Source organism: Ambystoma mexicanum, chromosome 5p (genome assembly GCF_040938575.1).
Source record: "Ambystoma mexicanum isolate Mex_15411 chromosome 5p, UKY_AmexF1_1, whole genome shotgun sequence".
NCBI lineage: Eukaryota > Metazoa > Chordata > Amphibia > Caudata > Ambystomatidae > Ambystoma > Ambystoma mexicanum.
Window position 1 is genome coordinate 1079330863 of NC_090930.1, and position 13305 is coordinate 1079344167.

The window sequence follows — 13305 nt, forward strand, 5'->3', positions numbered from 1 at the left end:
ATGTGTGAGTGCACTTAGCGTCTAGATGCGCACAAGGTCCCAGCTCCACCCATCGCCAGAAGGGACAAACTACTACAATGAAGTAGCGAGATCCATTACACCTTTTGCCTATGTCTGATAGTCCTTAGTGTGAGACCTGTGTTATAATGGCACATAGTGCAATGTGTGGTCATGTTCATCATTTTTTCTTGTAGGTTGGGAATGAACCAGTCTTCCTAAACGTCTGCTGCAATGTGTTGTTTGGAAACAAGTGATGGATGATGTAACTGATCGAACGCTATTGATGTATTTATTTATTTACTGTGCATTTGTTAGGCGCTTATACAGTAAATCAATTCGGTTTCAAAGTGCTCACACGGCAGCAGGGTGGGAACATGAAATTGAACAAACAATAAATACAGTGGAAGATAAAGACACACCTGCTATGCCTTGTGAGCATTCAGAATGTGCAAGTGCAGTGAGGGGAGGGAAGTGGCATTGGGGTTAGGTGCTGGATTGTCCATGCTCATGGGTGAGCAGAACATGAAGTGCATAGTATGGTAAGTACTGTTGGGCCAGGAGCTGCATTGGGTAGATAGTGCAAGCCTACAGGATGAACGGCCGTGGCTGCAGAGGCAAGTGCTGAGAGGTAGGAAGAGGCTTGGGCGATTGGGTGTGGGAAGCGAGGACCCAGAAGGATGCATAAGGGCCCTAGTGACCAATCACAGCCACTGTGAGATTAGTCAAGGAGAGAGAAAGGGAAGGAGGATGTAAAGAGGAAAGTCTTGAGGAGCTTCTGGAATTTTAGGAAGTCCTGCTCAAGAAGAAGGGGGAGGCTGTTCTATAAAAGGGCGCCAGCTGAAGAAAGTGATCAGCCTCCAGCCCTGTTTGGCAAAATGCTTTACTCACAGAGAGTTGGTGCCAGAGGACTGTAAAGGTCTAGGGGGAGAGTATTTAGAAAGAGAAATGTGCAGATAGCATGGTCCTAGGCCACAAATAGCCTTATGGATGATGCAGAGGGATTTGAATTTAATCCATGCAGCAACCTGGAGCCATTGAAGAGTTTTTAGGGCAGGAAAGATGCGGTCCCTGGGCTTAAGTCCATGGATAAGTCGTGCTGCCCTATTCTTTATTAGATGGAGGGGTCATAGAGTGGAAGAAGGTAGATTCAGGAGACGGCTATTGCAAAAATCAAGCCTAGAGAGAACCACAGCTCGGGTAACACTGAGCTTTCCAGGGGACAGTGAGAAAAGGGAGAATTACTTTGAGAAGGAAGAGTTGAAAGTTAGCACTTCTTGGCAATGTCCTGAGTGTGAGGGAGGAAGGAAAGGGAGGAGTCGAAGATGACTCCCAGGCTTCTGGCTTCAGAAGGAGCCAGGGGAGAGCCCATAGAGGATGGCCAGAGTGAGGGGAAAAAAGAGGGAGATGGGATCCCAATGGGAATGATCTTAGTCTTGCTGGCATTGAGGCAGAGATCATTGGAAGTGCACCAGGCCTGGATGGCAGATAGGTAGTCAGGTAGTCAGAGATGATGGAAGATTCAAGAGGGTCAGCAGGAAATTTGAAAAAGAGTTTAGTGTTAGCTGCATAGCAGTGGAAGGTGGCAGAGAAGGAGGAGATGAGGAGTGCCTGCTGATCCAGGTATGTGTTGAAGAGCCAGGGGGAGTGGTTTGAGCCCTGGGGTACACTGCAGGTGGAGAAGGAAGTAGGTGAGGAGAAGGTGCCCAAAATGACTTGTAATGATCAGTCAGTTAGGAAGGAGTTCAGCCAGTCCAGTGCCCGCTCCAAGATACCAAGGGTATCATGGAGCCATTTTATGAGGATAGACTGGTTAACCGTGTCAAAAGAAGAGGAGAGATTGAGTAGGATGAGGACAGCTGGAGAGTTAGTGTCCAGAGTTGTGGGCAGTTCTTCATGGGTGTTCATAAGAGCACTTCCCTTGCCTCTGGATGCTCGGAATACAGATTGATGGTCATGGAGACCACCAACAAGGTCAGTGTGTTAGAAAAGTTGTGGAAAGGCCAGTGTCTCCCACAGTTTCCCAAGAAAGGGGATGATAGAAATAGGACAATAGTTGGCTGGGCAGGTAAGGTCTGCTGTAGGTTTCTTCAGGAGGGGCGCACAAGGGAGTGCTTGAGGGAGGAGGGGAAAGATCCAGTGCCAACAGAGTGGTTGCAGAGATCACTGAGTGCAAGGGCAAGAGAGCCTATGTTGACCTTGATCGTTCTGGAAGAGCAGGGGGAAAACTATTTGGAAGAGACCTTCATTGAGCGGACAACCCTGGTAACTTGTTCAGGTGTGAAAGGGGAGAAGGAAGAGAGAGAGGAAGAAGGAGGGTGAGAAGCCATGGGCGGCAAGGGAGTGAGGGACGGGTTGGGCAGGAGGGTAGCAAGTGTGCTAAGGATATCCAGAGTTTTAGTGGTGAAGTGTGTGGCCAGTGTGTTGCAGAGGCCCTGGGACAGAAAGGGGATAAGGAGATTGTGGAAGGGTTGGCTAGCTCCCTGCAGATTTTAAAGAGTTCAGCCGTGTTATTGGATGCACCAGATACCCAAGCCTAGAAGTGGGCCCCTTTCTTGGCACGGATGGAGAGTCTGCTTTGCCTTTGGAGCAGGCAGCAGGTCAATTTGTCAGAGGGGGAGTCTGAAGTATGCCACTTCCATTCTGCAGCTCTGCATTTTTGTTTCAGGTCTGCAAGTTCAGAGTCGTACCAGGTGTTACATTAAGAGGCAGGTTTCAGGTGGATCCTCATGACTGGGGCAAGAATTTCAAGGGTGTTGGTAATGGCCACATTAACGTTGCTGAGAGCAGAGTCAGTGGTAGAGTCGGAGGGGGGTGGTGAAGGTGGATGCGAAGGCAGCAGCTGACACTCGTTTCATTGCATGGATGTTCGTAAATGAGTTTAGCAGGGCTTTTGGAGGTGCAGTCAGAGGGCCGAGGAGACCCAGGTGAGAGTAGAGGAGAGAATGACCTGGCCAAGAAAGTGGAGTGCCCAGAGAGAGGAGGGGGAAGAGAGGTCAGAATGGATGAGGGCATCCAGAGTGTATCCAGCCGAGTGGGTTGGCCAGAAGGGAGAATGGAGAGGGATAGAGAGGTGCAGAGGTCAAGGAAGAGAGGGAATGCTGTGATAGCAGAGTCGAATTGGATGTTGAAATTGTTGAAATCGCCCATGAGGAGGAAGTTGGTGGTGGTTTATTGTAGGGAGGAACAAAAAGCAGCCCAATCAGAGAGGTACAGGTTGGTAGCGCCGGGAGGCTTGTAGATAGTAGCAATGGTCAGAGAGGAGAAGGGAGAGATGACCAACTTGAAGACCAGGCTTTCAAAGGAAGAGTAGAGCTGAGTGGGTATGATGGAAGAAGGAACCCACTCAGGAAAATTTAAGGAGACCTCACTGCCGGCACAGTGAGGTTGTGGCTTTGAAAGGATCTTTAAGCCATCAGGGAGAAGGGAGTTTAAAGCAGTGACCATGCCTTGGTAACAGCGAGAATGTTGAGGTCAGTGTATTCAAGAAGGCGGCAAATGTCAGTGGAGTGTTTGTTGGCAGAGGAGGTGTTAAGAGTAACCAGGTGAAGGAGGTCTCCGCCTTTGAAGGTTTTCTGAGGTGAAGTACTGGTGCGTGGTACACCAGTCAAAGAGGGAAGGGCAGAGAGATTGGTAGGAGGAGAGGCAGGTGAAGGAAGGAGTTTGATGATGGATGGCAGGCACCGGTCAAAGAGGAGGAGGTTGGGTTGAGGACCCTGAACCAAGATAGTGCCTGTGTGATAGACATTAATGATGCAGCATGATGATGAGAAGTCGGCCAACAGGAATTTGCACTTGGTGCCACCATTAATAGGAGATCATGTGAAAGGGAGGAGAGTGGAGATGAAATGAGGAGTCCGTAGATCTGTAGAAGGGACAGAGAAAAGGATGTCAGTGAAGACCTCACTGGATGTTGCACTGACATAGGTGTCTGCGATAGGTAGGCCAGGGTTGGCTCTCAGTATGTTTTTCTTATGCTTTTTCCTACCAGACTTTGCAAGAGAGGGAGGATAGGTGATAAAGTAGCAGTTGGAGAAGATAGGAGAGATGGTGAGTGCCATCAGGGTGGCGGAGGATAGTTGAAGGAAGGAGCAGAGGCTGCACTGCATGTTCAGGCTCTGCTCACAAGGGGCGTAGCAGTTGCAGGAGGGGCTCAAAATGCAATGCAATCTGGGGTGTGCAGGATGTTTTAAAACATAGCACCTAAGCTTGAGATTCAAAGGCAGGGCACAACATGCAATGCAGTCTGGGATGTTCAGAAAACACAGCACCTAAGTTTGAGAGTAAAAACAGGGCACAAAATGCAAAACAATCTGGGGTGTACAGGATGTTAAAGAACACAGCACCTAAGTTTGAGGGTCAAAAGCAGGGCCACAATGCAAAGAAATCTGGGGTGTGCTGGATGTAAAAACACAGCACCTAAGTTTGAGAGTCAAAAGCAGGGCACACGATGCAATGCATTCTGTGGTGTACACAGCAGCTAAGTTAGAGAGTCAAAAGCAGGGCACAAATGCAATGAAGAAGTAGAATATGTGGGGCAGGAAGAAGTGAGAGGCACAGATCACGTTCAGAATAGATACTGGAAGTGGCAGTCGAAGAGATCAGTCATCACTCACATGAGGAATTTGCAGATAGCGTGCACGTCCAGTGGCACAGGAACATGTGGGTGCCGGATTCATTGGGAGACTATTTCAAGATCCAATAAGGTAAATGGAGGGGGGGGGCTTTCCAGGCCCAGACAGGCTCAGAAAGGGCCTTTTCTGTGGGCCTTTCACCCTAGCTTCTGGCTCCCGATAGACTGTTAGTAGTGGATGGCAGCCAAGAAGTGTGCAGGCGCCTGCGTATTTATGGTAACCCCTGAAAGCCAAATATTTACAAGGAAAGGGGTGCCCATAGTGATGTGGGGCGGGTACCTTTGCGCTCTTTTCTGTGTTTAAGGGCAAAATAAGGAAGCCTAGATGCCCGTTGCTGCTCAGCGCAGAAAAACAAGGCAGATTGCAGAGAGAACGCACTTTGCTGGTGATCACGAGTGCCTGCTCAAGATCAGCCTTGTGTCTCACCAAATTCATGTAATACCCTCAGAGGGTGGGGAGAGGTGACAAGCGCTCCCTAACGCACCTGTAGCAGTGTCCTTCTAGTTATAGTAATAACTATAGCACCAGTAATAACTCATGGGGCATCACTGCTTTCCCTTACATTTCCTGTCTCCATAAGAGATCTGTTGGAGACTGTTTGCATCCTCTTTTCACCCAAAGTTGCTTCTCGTCTCGCGGGTGTCCCTGCAATTCAATCAACTACACAGTTGGTAAGGCACTGTGCAGTGTAGGCAACTGGTTAATGTTAGGTGTTAACACGGGATACTCCGATACTTGGTACCGGAAGGTATGCTGCTGTTATTGCTGCAACTTCGGCGGTAGCATTACAGCATGAGACCTCATCTGTGTTATTAGTGTGGGCCGTGCATTTTGCGACCGCCACTACAGATGGCTGGGAGAGTGCATGGATGAGCTTGTCCAATAATGCAGCGTGCTGCCTGAGGGATCCGTCCGCACTCCTGAATACACTTCTCTTCCACCGTGCAAGACCTACATGTACTGCGGTGGTAACGTATGCTGAGTTGGAGTAAATGGTCATATGAGACACCCATGGGACTTTTATAGTGCTTCAATAAGTGCTATGAGCTTGGCCGCTTGAGCCAAGAAATGCATTTGTAATCTCTTCTGCACAAGTGTCAATGCATTCCCCATCCACTAGGCGAACTGCTGCCACACCAGTGTGTCACAGGCCTGTGTCTTGGTCAATTATTGGTAATCCATCAACAATGAGGAACTGCCCCCCCCTTCAAGTGGTCTGTCTTGTGCTTAAGGGATCTAATCTTCCACACCCTCAAACATTACACAGTCATGATTGGCCAAGTCTTTGTCAGAATACATTTCAGTTAGGAAATTGGCAGGGTTAACAGTTTTACATTGTACAATGTGAATGTTTCGACTGGATAGAACGATCTTGTATGCAGATGTTCACTGTTTGGTCATTGTAGATTTTGAGCGCTCTAAGATGGCAAACAGTGCGTGATCAATATACAATGTTACACAGTATCCCATAACGATAGTCAAGCTTTTTTCAATGGTGAATGACACTGCAGCAAGAGCTTGCTCACAGGAGAATTGCCCCTGCATCACTAAATCTAGGATACCACTGTAAAAGGCCAATGGTTTGTGACCCATGGAGCATTTCTGCTTCAGTAATGCAGTCAGCAGTTGTCCGTTAGAATGGGAGAATAGGTAGAACTCTTGTGTGTAGTTTGAGTTTACTAACACTGGTGCAGTTAAAATGGCCTCCTTGAGGTAATTGAAATTGGTACATATATCTTTTGTCCATATTATTTTGCTGTTGCCCCTCTGAGCTTCCTTAAGGCCCTGCAACAGTGATCTTGTGTAATCTGCTTAATCAAGTATCCAGGCCCTACAATAATTGCAGAGTCCCAAGAATGTGTGCATTTCCTTCAACGTTTTGGGCTGTGAAGTGGCATGCATGGTCAGGAATTATTATTTTGCCATTGACAGAAATTATTTGACCCAAGTATAGCATCTCGTGGAGGTAACACTGTAGTTTTGCCCTGTCAATTTTGTGTCCCTTTGTGGGACAGAATTTGTAGTAGTATTATGGGTCCTGTCTGCATTGGTGCTCACTACACAGTAGTAAATCATCAACATATTGAATGATGGTACTAGGCACATGAGTATTACCTAAATCAGCTTATAGTATTCTTTTGAAAATGCTGGGGGAAACGCAGTACCCATGAGGCAATCTTGTATGTTCAAACCACACCCCCCATGCGTAAACGCAGTGAGGTACTGTGAATCTGGGTGCAGGGGAATAGAGAAGAAGGTGATTTTAAGATCCACCACACCACCACAGTGAAGTGAGTCACCTCTTTGGGGATGTTGCACAGTATTGTAGCGGGGTTCCGGACCACTGGAAATTCTGCCTGGACAATGTCATTAAGAGGGCTCAAATCCTGGATCATCCTCCAACTTCCCCCTTTTGCCTTCATTATCCGGTAGATAGCTGTGTTGCATGGGGAAGGAGAAGGTACAATTATCCCCTGATTTTGTAGGGAAACTGTGGTGTCCCTTATACCTTCACCCGCTTCCCTTGACAAAGGGTACTGTCTTACTCATGGTAACACCACTTCTGGATTGAGTGTTATCTGGACTGGGGTCACCCCTTGCAAGAGCCCGACATTGTGACCATATATCATCCACAGTCTCTGTGGGACCTGTTCTAAGTCTGCATCAGTGAAGTGGGGCAGTGCTACAAGGGCCATTAACCCTTTAACCGCCATGGGTATTTCCCCCCAGTGCTAAGGCCTTTTTTGGTGATTTCGGTATGTCGTCATTCAATGCTTTGTAACTGTTTTGTTACATGAGATTTCTTGGCCAAATTTTGCCCCTTTTTTCCCACATGTATTTGGTCGTAACGCCACCCAGGAATCCTAGGTAGCTGCAGGGGGGGTGAGAGAAAATAAGCAAAAAGGGTGAAAATTTTGTGTTTTTCAAAAAATGCCAATAAAATGATGTACAAAGAAGCCTGTGGTTTTTACCTTCTAAGAGCTGGGAACAAATGGTTTGCTGTGCTGAATTTCCCCAATTTCCTGGCTTTCAAGAACAGGTTGACTGGAAACGAAAAAAAATATATTTTGATGTGGTTATCAACCGTTTTGTGAGAGGTATGCGATTTTGGCCATTTTGGCCAGTTGGACATGCATGGACGGAATGGAAGAAAAGGGTAGAAAAGCCGAATTGTAGGAAAGAAAGGCATACATTTCTAAAAAGTAGACAAAATTCCAAGTTTAGGAAGGGGTGATTTGCGTAGGTCGGGCAACAACTACGTAGGGGAAAATGCCATAGATTTGGGGAAAAGCAGGAAAATGACCGAAAAAAAGGTATTTGGTGGACATGGTTGGCTTGGTACGGCAATGGCTTCTATGAATTTTGAGAAAAGCAATGCTCCGCTACATTCCCCCGACTCTTGCAGTTAGGAAAGCACACATGTCTTGTAGTTTTTTACAAAACAAGCAATACCACAAGCCAAACACTGAGCCATGGTACACAGGAGTGTTATGCTTACGGCCTAAGCAGACGCACTTAGCATGTGTAAATCAGGAAAACCAATGTGGTGAGGAATGGCAAGCAAACATTTTTTGAAAGAGCACAGGCAGACATTTTAAGAGTAGGTGACTTGTGCAGGTTACAAAAGTGTATGGTGCCTAAAGCAGCGACTAAATGTATGGCACATTTGGAAAATGAAAAGGTTGTGTGACAAAGGGCACCAGCAAATGGGTCAAAACGTTATGAAAACCACACAAACACAACAAATGTTATACCTTCCCGGGTTACCCCAAGTCTGTTATGACAGCTGAATTTCACACTTTGTCCAGACAGGCACACCATAAAGATATGGGCCTTGGGTCTCCAAGCCACCAAGGAAAACAGGGAACCCCATGTATTTCTGAAAATAGGACACCCGTGGGAATCTGCAAAGGTATGATTTGTGCAAATCGGCCCATAATTTATTACCCAGACACCCCCACAAAGTCGGAAATGTGGGGAAGAAAAGGCATTTTCTGAAATTTCACTCGGCTCACCCATCGAAACACACTGCCAAAAACACATAGCCTACTGTCCCGCGTTCCCACAGGTGTCCCGATGAAAAGTGTACCTCACATGTGTGGGTGCACCTACCTGGGCGCCAAGAGGAAAGCCTAAAACACAGGTAACCCCAAGTCTGTTATGACAGCTGAATTTCACACTTTGTCCAGACGGGCACACCGTACAGATATGGAAATTGGGTGTCCAAGCCACCAAGGAAAACAAGGAACCCCATGCATTTCCGAAAAGAGGACACAAGTGGGAATCCGCTGAGGTATGATTTGTGCAAATCAACCCAGAATTTATTACCCAGACACCCCAGCAAATTCTGAAATGTGGGAAAAAAAATTCATTTTCTGCACATTTCACTCGGCTCACCCATCGAAACACGCCGTCAACAACACATGGCCTACCGTCCCGCATTTCCACAGGTGTCCCGATGAAAATGGTACCTCACATGTGTGGGTGCACCTACCTGGGCACCAATGGCAAAGCCTAAAACACAGGTAACCCCAAGTTTGTTATGACAGATGAATTTCACACTTTGTCCAGACGGTCAAACCATACAGATATGGGCCTCGGGTGTCCAAGCCACCAAGGAAAACAGGAAACCCCATGCATTTCCGAAAAGAGGACACCCGTGGCAATCCGCAGAGATCTGACTTGCACAGTTCGGCCCAGAATTTATTACCCAGACATGCCTGCAAAGTCCGAAATGTGGGGGGAAAAAAGCATTTTCCGCACATTTCACTCAGCTCACCCATCGAAACACTATGCCAACAACACATGGCCTACCGTCCTGCGTTCCCACAGGTGTCCCGATGAAAACGGTACCTCACATGTGTGGGTGCACGTACCTGGGCGCCAAGGTGGAAGCCTAAAGCACAGGTAACCCCAAGTCTGTTCTGACAGCTGAATTTCACACTTTTTCCAGACGGGCACACCATACAGATATGGGCCTTGGGCGTCCAAGCCACCAAGGAAAACAGGGAACCCCATGCATTTCTGAAAAGAGGACACTTGTGGGAATCTGCAGAGGTATGATTTCCGCAAATCGGCCCAGAATGTATTACCCAGACACCCCCACAAAGTCCTTAATGTGGGGAAAAAAACACATTTTCTGCACATTTCACTCGGCTCACCCATCAAAACACGCAGCCAACAACACATGGCCTACCATCTCGTGTTCCCACAGGTATCCCAATGAAAACAGTACCTCACATGTGTGGGTGCACCTACCTGGGTGCCAAGGGGAAAGCCTAAAACACAGGTAACACCAAGTCTGTTCTGACAGCTGAATTTCACACTTTGTCCAGACGGGCACACCATAGAGATATGGGCCTCGGGTGTCCAAGCCACCAAGGAAAACAGGGAACCCGATGCCTTTCCGAAAAGAGGACACCCGTGGGAATCTGCAGAGGTCTGACTTGCGGAAATTGGCCCAGAATTTATTACCCAGACACCCCCGCAAAGTCCGAAATTGTCATGACCACAGTTAGGGGGCATAAGTTGTGCCACAAGCAGGCTCCCACCAGAACCCTGAGGGCCTTATAACCACTGTAAAAGGGCTCCTGGAGCCAGTTCTGGCGCCTTTGGCACCAGGCTCATATGTAGGAAGGAAGGGCTATTCAAACTAGGTCCCATGTATGTATGTGGGCCTTTAAATCCAACATGGAAGCACCCACAAAGCCTAGTTCCAAGAATCAAGCCATGAGGTCTAGTGTTTAGGGTGTGGCAGGCCTGGAACTACTTTCCCTGGTACTACTTTACCTGGGCTATATAAACCACACCCTGACTGCAGAACACGCTTCGCATTATTCTGCAACCAGCAGTGTGACACTCACTGTGTCCAGTTCCTGGTCTTCAGCATCTTCCTGTAATCCTACAAGAACAAGAACAAGATTATTCTGTCTTACCTAAGAAAACACCATCCAGCACTTAGCATCACACCTGGGCTGCAATCTGTGGAGAGAAGAAGAACATCATTCACCTGTGAGTACTAGCTCATGGACTTCCGGCGAACCGCTACCACAGCTGCTACTCGAACATCGCGACCTGCAATAGCGAGAAACGGAAAAACAATATAAGAACGCCCGCACTTCCAAAACATCGAATTCCATCAGTCTTACCTGAATTCTATCGGGCTACGCCATGTTTCCATCCGGAGCACCACAGCAACATCTGCAAAGGAAAAGAGACATATTCAGGTTTGCTTACAATATTAAAAAACTGCACAACGCTGTACTTACCTTAAGGGATTCTGGGGGCCTGTTTTTCATTGCGCTCTCATCCACTCGCAGCACCACAGCGGCCTGTGAGGAGAAGAAGAAGAAAACACATGTTAGCTTTAAAAGACAATAAAGGCGCTGCGCTTCACGCTTTCTCTTACCTAGGAACATGCCTCTCCATCCGGCAAGCCAGCATCAAGACCTTCGCACCTGAAACGAAGGAGATAAAGACATTAACGGAATCCCACCACAAACAGAACAAAGACTTAAAATTAACAAACCTACCTGCCAAGCAGCAGATTCGGGGTCACAGCAGGCCTGGGCCCAAAGAAGGCAAACTGCACCAGTGAAGCAACTCGGGCAGCCTGCCAACAAACATCAAGCGCCCCTGCACAACAAACGCAGAATGGATAGCTCACCCTACAAATAACTAAGATTCATTATTCAGCACTGGGCAACTATGCATCCTGGGTTCCAGATCTCAGAGCCTTCCATACGCCCCCGGGGATATCAGGTGAGCATAACAGAACGCAAAGCTTCTAAACCCTATTCCCCTGGGCATCATGGAGACATCTGAAACTGATCAGTTATCCCAGCTTTTGGGACAATTATGCACCGAGGTACATGCAGACCGGCAGGAAACCAATGCCTTAAGACGAGAGTTAATCGTCACAAAAGACTGTACTGATGAACTAAGCAAACAGCTACTACAAACACAGGCGGGGCAGGCTCCATTGCCCGGATTCGCCCCATCCATTGCTACTCCATCATCAGTCAATCCAGTACAGATAACGTTGCCGGGAGCAGTACCCCTGGCACCACAAAAACAGTTTAATGGAGACCCCAGAAGGTACGCAACATTCATGAACCAGTGCCGTCTCCATTTTCTTTGTAGGCCTGTGGCTTTTCCGAATGACCAGGCGAGGGTGGCCTTTATGTTATCATATTTGAGAGGAAGTGCCGCAGACTGCTCGGTACCTTAAGTGAGCCGAGATGACCCATTGCTGCAGAACTTCAGGGGTTTTCAATAGGAGATGGAAAAGTTATTTGCTCAACACTTGCATGGGCAAGCTCTTGATAACAAACTCCTGTCTTTCCGCCAAGGAAATCAAGATTTGCTGATTTATATTGCCACCTTTAATAGACTGGTTGTAGAAGTAGGGTGGCCAGAAGATAAAAGAACCACTTTGTTTCATCGGGGCCTACGAGGAGACCTGAAGGATGTCCTTGCTCAAGTGGTAAACCCATCTAAAAACTGTGCAGAGTTTATCAACCTGGTAGTGCAGCTGGACCATAGATTACAGGATCGAAGAACAGATCAAAGTAGACTCGAAAACCATGCCATGTGCGTACGTTCAAAAGATATGTTCAACATCCATCAGAAAATACCACAGAACTCATGAAGATTGGAGAAGTATGACCCCCTTCTAAAGAAGGTGGAAAGAGACAAGAGGAGACGGCTACAGTTATGCCTATACTATGGTAAATCGGGTCACTACCTCAAAGAATGTCCAGTGAAACCTCCAAGGAAGGTAGTAGGCGCTACAGAGAAAGAAGATGATGGCAAGGAATTGGAAAACTACCAGGCCCTGCAAGCATAGAGGTCCGCTTGTCGACAGAGAAGGATGAGTCACATACCTCACATGTCGCCCTACCAGTAACCTTGATCAGTCACCAAGGACTGTTGCGGGTGCATGCCATAGAGGCGTATATAGACAGCGGAGCAGTTGGTAATTACATAGATCAAAACCAACAACTGAAAAGGTAACTACTGTTGACGGTACAGAAATTGCTTAATGCCAAGTAACTCAATGCACAACAGAATTAACCCTTCTGTGTCAAGATGGACATCAAGAAGTAATCACGTTTGACCTCATCAAAGCTCCTCAGATCTGGTTGATCCTAGGGATGTCATGGTTAGTAACTCACAATCCCCACATAGACTGGCGTGTAAAGTGACTGACCTTTCCTAACGAATGCGCCCACACTCGCTACCCGAAAGCTATACCGCAGCCTAACCTAAAACCGGTTCAAGGAATAGCGGCGGGGATCGCTGAACCAATGAACACCTTACCAAGAGAGTATCAAGATTATCAAGATGTCTTTCAGAAGGAACAGGCTAACACATTACCGGCACATAGGCACTATGAGTGTCAGATCGACCTGATACCTGGTGCGCAGGTTCCTTGTGGTTGAATTTATGCACTTACGGAAACCGAAAATCTCCAGTTGAAGTCCTATCTGGATCAATATCTGGCTAATGGGTTAATCTGCCCGTCAAAGTCACCGGCAGCATCCCCCTTATTCTTCGTGCCAAAGAAGGAAGGAGATTTGAGGACTTGTATCGATTACCGCACACTTAACCAAATCACAGTAAAAAAACGCTACCCTTTGCCCCTTATCCCAGAACGTTTGGACTAATTCAA